This window comes from Aptenodytes forsteri, unplaced genomic scaffold, assembly GCF_000699145.1.
Source record: "Aptenodytes forsteri isolate BGI_AS27 unplaced genomic scaffold, ASM69914v1 Scaffold93, whole genome shotgun sequence".
Lineage (NCBI taxonomy): Eukaryota > Metazoa > Chordata > Aves > Sphenisciformes > Spheniscidae > Aptenodytes > Aptenodytes forsteri.
In genome coordinates, this window is record NW_008794665.1 from 4,362,271 (window position 1) to 4,369,414 (window position 7,144).

At 34.8% G+C, this 7,144-nt stretch overlaps 1 long non-coding RNA gene across 1 annotated transcript in view; it reads right to left on the reverse strand.

The window, feature by feature from the left end:
- Positions 1-1,329: 1,329 nt before the first annotated feature.
- Positions 1,330-7,144, reverse strand: part of LOC109279305 — a 61,043-nt gene continuing 55,228 nt past the window's right edge. The window contains exons 3-4 of the long non-coding RNA XR_002086116.1: positions 4,369-4,463; positions 1,330-2,131 (exon numbers count right to left, since the gene is read on the reverse strand). This is a non-coding gene — a long non-coding RNA (uncharacterized LOC109279305). The remainder of the gene's footprint in view (positions 2,132-4,368; positions 4,464-7,144) is intronic.

Sequence of the window (7,144 nt, forward strand, 5' to 3'; positions counted from 1 at the left end):
AATCCATCTGTAGTTTAAAAGCCTAGGAGTTCTCTATTTGTGCATGATTTGTACTTCCGACAAAGCGTTAGTTAACAGCATTCTACTTTTATCAGGAAATCCATCCACCTTTTTTATACATACAAGAATGCAGCTAGTAGAAAGCTGCTGTATCACATTATTTCTTAAGAATTTGTTGCCAAGCAAAACAGAAGGTATGAAATTTCTGACTTCAGTGCAGTGATTTTATCAGCTGATATCTTTCAATTAATCAACATGACACAAAACGTTTTATGTTACTAAACTTAACCTTTAAACAGCAGGTATGTACAAGAATCATAAAGCTGGCATTCACAGCTGGCCACCTACACAGCAGGTTAACTTTTTGTGGTCTGGACTGTAAAGACAGCAAGGGGCTTTTGGGACACTGTTGATGCAATATGTCGGTTACAATAAAGTACATTTGTTACTAAGAGATTATAGGAGCTGCAAAAAATCATGTTTAAATAACATTTATCCCTTTGAGTATAAAAATCCCATTCCAAATCTGACAAGTTAACTTCTACAACTCAGAAGTCAACTTCGTAAAACAGAATTCATGTTAAATACAAATTAAAATTACAAAGGACCTTGGGCATGAATTAACATTTCATATAGATACTCAAATCCAGAGTGGCCTTTTTTTAATCCGCAATGCATTTAACAACTGCATTTTTGCAGAAGATCATCTCCAAAGATGCTACTGTAAGAAGGAAGACAAAAAATACAAAAGATAGAAAGTGGCTTTTTATCATAAAACTAATAGATGTAAAAATGAAACCATCAATAGCACTGACTAAGGACATTCTTTGTGCATGAAACACTGAGTGCCTGGGAAAACATGTTATTTTTGCATGACAGGGTTAACACACACAATTTCCCAAAAGCAAACTGAGCACGGATTTTTCAAAAACTAAGTTTGGAAAGAAATTACAGTATCTAACTACGATCATAGTAGCTACATAAAAAGTGCTACTTTCCAGAAATATAATTTACTACAAGATGAAAAAAATAAATGTAAAGCATTTAGAGGCTCACAGATCTCCATTGCCATATGGTATCACAGCACTAGATGAGCATAAAATAATAGCTACCTATTGTAAAGTTAACGGAGTAATTTATCTCTTAAAATGAATTTTAAAATCCCACATGAAATCATGCAAAAATTTCCAGGAGCTAAATACCTTAGTAAGCAGAAAGCCTCACTTGCGCTTGCTTTACTATTGTTCTAGTGCTTATACACCATGTGTTTTTAAAGCACTATAGTCACGAGAAATTACCAGTATCATAAATGCCAAGCAATGGAAATTTTTATTAACCCTATCTAACAAAATTTTAAGCCGCAAACAGCCAGTTTAAATGTCATTTTAATGGGACTGCTGTTCTTGAAGGGGGAAGGAATATAGCTTTAATACAAAATAACAGATGTAGAGTAGATAATGAAGTTGAACTATGCGCTCCTGTAACTGAAAAGCAATACAGAGTGAACCTGGGACACTCCCCAAGGCGTAACACACCAGCCTGATGGAGTACTTGCTCTCAAGTGGGAACTGATAGTTAAGAACAGTGGAACAAAAGAAAAAAATTAACCTACATGTATAATTCAGCCTGTTTCTTTCCTAGAATACATGTCTTCTTCCACAGAATCACAGGGAAGGAAAACTGAGGAAAATGTCTGGAAGGAATGGCCTGTCTTTCACTTGACAAAGATCCTGCATTTCAGTCCCCGCTGCAAGTGTTTTGGTAGTAAACACTCACGCTGGGTTTAGCACATCTCATGATGCAGTTCAGTTTTAGTTCTGTATTTACACTGAACACGTCCACTGTTACAGCTCTAGGGTAATAATTCAGTTAGAGAGTTTCTTTTCCATTCTAGCTCTTACCTGCAGCTGCTTCAGCTGGGGACATTTGTATTAAAATGTTCTGAGTGAACTGACACCTCCAAGGAATTTTCTCATCTGTTGGCCCTAAGCTCCTATCCATCTTTATCTTTGTTTTCATTAAGTAACAGGTATTTCATTCAGCATCTCTAGTTTCTCTTCACATGTGATCTTCAGAGGAAATCAGGTGACTGCTTTTTCTTAGCAGGCTCTTCTCCGGGTTCCATAATTTCCTACAACAAAAAGTGCCTCTAGAGCAGGGAGAAAAAGCATTCCTCCTCACATATTCCAGAAACAAGCCTAACACAGCAGCATACCATGCCATATATAGGGCATGACAACTATTTATCCTCCCCACAATATTACCTTTGTTATGCTAGATCCATTTCAGCTACGAATAAGCTAGTTGCCTGCAAATAATTTTTCTTAGCTACTCTGCCCACTGTCCTCTTGGACAATCACCTTTCAAACATCAATTGTTACTAGTAAATTGGCTAGTAGTAAGTATGCACACAGTAAATAAAATAAAATTATAAAAAATAAGCAAATACTTATTTCTGTACATTGATTTTGAAATGTGTATCATAATTGCCGGTTTTCAAACCAGTACTCTTATAATCATGAATTTATTCGGGTTTTTGTCTCATCTATTAGGCCAAAGTGTTTTGTTGTGTCTTTTTCAATTAAAAAATTGTTGTGTAAAAACAGGAAACAGTCTAAGCATTCAATATAACACTAAGAAAATGCTTAAACAGAAGCAAAAGATGGGAAACTTGCCACTGCCAACTGTAACCGGTTTTTTATTTTTTGTCATACAAAAGACTGAGCCTGAATCTCTGTATCGTGTATCTCTGTATAGCTGAAACGGATCTAGCATAACGAAGGTAATATTGTGGGGAGGATAAATAGTTGAGGTGTCATACCCTATATTCGAGGCCAGGTTGGATGGGGCTTTGAGCAACCTTTTCTAGTTGAAGATGTCCCTGCCCATGGCAGGGGGGTTGGACTAGATGACCTTTAGAAGTCCCTTCCAACCCAAACTATTCTATGATTTATGATTGTAGGTTTACAATCTAAATTAAAACTTTTGGTCAGCAACTCAGAATTACACAAAATAACTCGGCAAGTCGTGGCTCTTCAATTAACTGGGGCACATGGTGCACACTAGTTTTAATATGGCTCCAAAGCGGTTCTATTAATGATTCAGTATGAAAGCTATAATTCTGACAATATACTAAAAATGATTTAGCCTTTGAATAGAAGCCACTTAACTGCTTACACAAGATATGCTTACAGAGAGAACAGAGCTAGAAGCAATCCAGTTACTAAATCACTCAAAATGCTATAGATTTTCTATTCTCCTTCATTTTAATACTTTAACTTTTAACATGCATTCACAACTTGAAAATAAAATAAAGTTCAAGTTACAGAGCAGTTATTTTTAATAAAACAAGGATTTTACTAATGTGAAAAAAAAAAGTAGTAACAACACTAAAAAACCTTAGTGTTTTCAGAATTGTATTTACTCCCGTTTTGCACATGCACATTTCACACTCAAAATGGTTAAAATCTTCCCATATTAGCACAGGAAAAACATTTTAAAAAACAGTGCTCGGCATTCTATTTTTCCATTAGTAACAAAGCTGAAATTCCAAATGACAAAAAAGTCAAGTCTCTTACATTCTGCCTATGTTCTCTATCATTATCAGCACCATTCCTACACTTGCCTTCAGATTCATGATGAAATATGATCCAAACGCTGCCACTAAAATCATGTAACTTTTTGTTTTTCATCACTTGCTTCCTTCCTGTTTTTCAGTTAATCAAGCCCAATTTTTTTCCTGACTTCCTTTTGTTTCTTTTTCTTCAATCTCATTTCATTGCTATCACCCTATCGTTGTTTCTTCCCCTCTGTCCTTCTAAGGCTGAGTCTTATATTAAGCTATTTTACATATCTAGAATATTTCCTCACTAGGAAGGAAAGAGAGACTCCTCTCTCTTTCTCCTTTAAAAACCCTTTATCAGCCTTTGCTTTGTTTCTGGTAATTTCTTCTGACACTTCTTTATTTTATCCCTTATTTATTTGCAAAAGAGTTTAGCATGCTTCTTGATTGAATCAAGCATTCTAAAATCACAGTTCTGCAAAACTATGTTCTCCTGCATTTTCATGGACTTTAATAACTCTGCTAGTAATTCAGAGAGTATACTCTAGAGCACTTCTGTTCCTACTGTTGCTTAATTCAAATCAGGCTGCTAGCTCCATAAAGTGGTATCTAGAATGTTGTTTTTCCACTACATTAAAAAAATGTTTTGACAGCATTTTCAAATACTAATTACAGTTTTGTTACATCATACACTGTCATAACTAAAGTTATCTTGTTAGTTTTTCTAACTAAAGTAGTTTAAGATTAAGTCAACCAAAAACAATGACAAAATGACAATTGGTTTTAATATGCTAAAGAAATCTTACCAGAGGATTGCTCAGAAAGAGAACACAAAGCTTCAAGACATTACTGAGCAGCTGGGATCCCTATTTCAATCATCTGGATTTCTAGACGGTGCTCTCTGGAAAAGATCTTAGCATTAAAAAAGCTTTTGTAGGACTGATGTACATGTTTGATAGTGATCAGTCTTACCATACCCCTCACAGTTAGATAACTTGGGTGTTTATTTCACAGTCCCCTGAAGGCAGACTTCCAGCAGTGAGAGATGCAACACTTGAATACACTAAGATAAAGTCTTCAGTGTTGATGAAAATATAATTGTGTGTCATCAGAATAAGAACAGGTACATACAAATAACATCATGTAAGACATTTAATTTTAAGGGACAATACAATACAAAGCAGTTTTTATTGTTCAGTTTATAGGGCCTTCTAAAAGTGAAGAAATAAGAAAATAGTTTTAAATTAGGTATAACACCTTGTAAATGCTTTTAACATTTACTATCTTAAACATATATAGAAAGTCACTACCGAAATCTGTTAAATGTTTTTTTTTCCATTTCCTGTAAGTGTTAGACTATCAAGGATACAGAGGGTGAACTTGGGTTTGATTTCTTTTTTTTCTTTTCTGTTTCATAGAAAAGGAATCATGGAGGATACTGTAAAAGACAAGTGAGAGGCATATTCCCTACCTCCCAAAAACATTAGTATCTCCTAAAGCATCAGATACACATGAAACAGAAAAAAGTTAAATGCATATCTTCAAACTACTAATACAACTTCATATTGTGTTATGTAGACTTGACAGACATTTAGACATATAAACAATAAAATGCACCCACGTCATTGAAACAAAAATAACTTTACGGATTTAAATGTTTTAATACTTGCTAAAGAATTTATTTTACTTTTTTTTTTTAATCCAAGCAATTTTTATTAATCAATCTCAGTACATTTCAGGTGCATGGAAATTGAAAGATTAGGTAAAGGACAGAATCAGCAGTACATTATACTGGTGTATTAGTGGCCATAAAAGACTGTATTTAATTAAGTCCTCTTCAGGAGTACTGCATACTACGAATAGCTTAATGGCAGTCTACCAGCAGTTTACATGATTACAGCTTCATAGTGGATTAAACCTGCCAACTTCAGCTTATTTTACAGTTCATACTTTACAGAAACTTTCTTCTTATCCACGGTAGATTTTAATAACTGGATTAATTTTTAGTTTGCTGAAAACATTGCAAAGAGAACTAGTCCTTTCTAAATAGCTCCAAAATAGACAGAGAGATAAAAAGCACGCATGTTTCCATAGACACAGGTGTGATGCATTAAACAGTCACAAATCTGTTCTCTTTCTACAAGTTACCTCCAGTCATAAGCTAGACTATAATTGTCTAACTTGCCCTGTAAGCTAGTGGATGCAAGTATGCCGATGACATATCCAGGAAGGACGTGATTCGGTTTCAGAAGGCAACATGATTCACGAAATGATTCACGAAAAATTCGCAACTGATGAAACTTAGAAGTAGAGTGTTGGCAAAGAACAACATGCAGATTCTGAAGTCCAATCCAAAAGAGGCCTTCAATGTGCTCCACTTTATGAGTAATGCTATTCATTTTCAATAGCCTATGCACTCAATGTGCTTAGCATTCTGTTGGGGCCACAAAACTCATACGAAGAGCTCCTTTTACTAGAGTACTTCATTTAAACTGGAGAAATGAGGTGAGTTTTCAGGTACAAAAGTCCTTCTTAATGTGACCATCCTGGAAAAATATTTCTTTAAACATCACCTGAAGAAGGGCTCAAGCTCCCAAAAGCTTTTGTTCCCCCTCTCATATCTCCTCACACACATACGTACACTATATCTGTTGTTCTAACAAAAATCATTTTCCGCTTCCTACAAACATGGCCTCATGTATTATCTCAGACAAGCATAACTACTACAATGCAGATACTATTTGCTGAGTGAAGGCCCTGCAGCACAAACCTCCACAGCTGTTATAAGACTCATCCCTACAATTTACATTATTTGGCTGAAAACGAGATACAACACTTCCATGTGTCATCCTCAAAGGCTATCAGCATATACAGGGTTAAATATTTTCATAATACATAAGAATATGTAGGACATCACTTAATTATTTTTTTAAATAAAAACATGAGGATCATGTTTGAAGTAGATACACTGAATTAAAAAGGAGATTTAGAGAATATTTTGATATATCACAAAGTTATTTTGCATTATATTATTTTAATTACGTTTGGCATTATTTGCTCCACTGACCCTTCAAAAGAACAAGAATAATCTTTTATTAATTTCCTTTTGTATATGCATATCAATAATGACAGGGTGAAATAATGTTCTGAAATATAACTGCTCATTCTTTATGTATCCATTCTTTCACAAAATAATGTAATAAAGAATAATTTATCAATGAGGAGTACTAACATGTATACTTATTTTAAACTATTATTATAGTGGTTTATTTCTTTGACATTGTTTTTTTAAATGTGATTTTATTCAAAAATATTACTGTTGCAACACTGAACTTCATTATATAGATCTGATATACTATAAGGTGGCAGTAATACCAATACAATTATCCACTGCATATGGCCAGATGTGATGGGTTTGACCCTGGCTGGACACCAGGTGGCCACCAAGCTACTCTATCACTCCCCCTCCTCACCTGGGCAGCGGAGAGAAAATATAACAAAAGGCTCATAGGTCAAGATAAGGGCAGGGAGATCATTCACCAATTACCGTCACAGGCAAAACAGACTCGACTCAGGGAAATT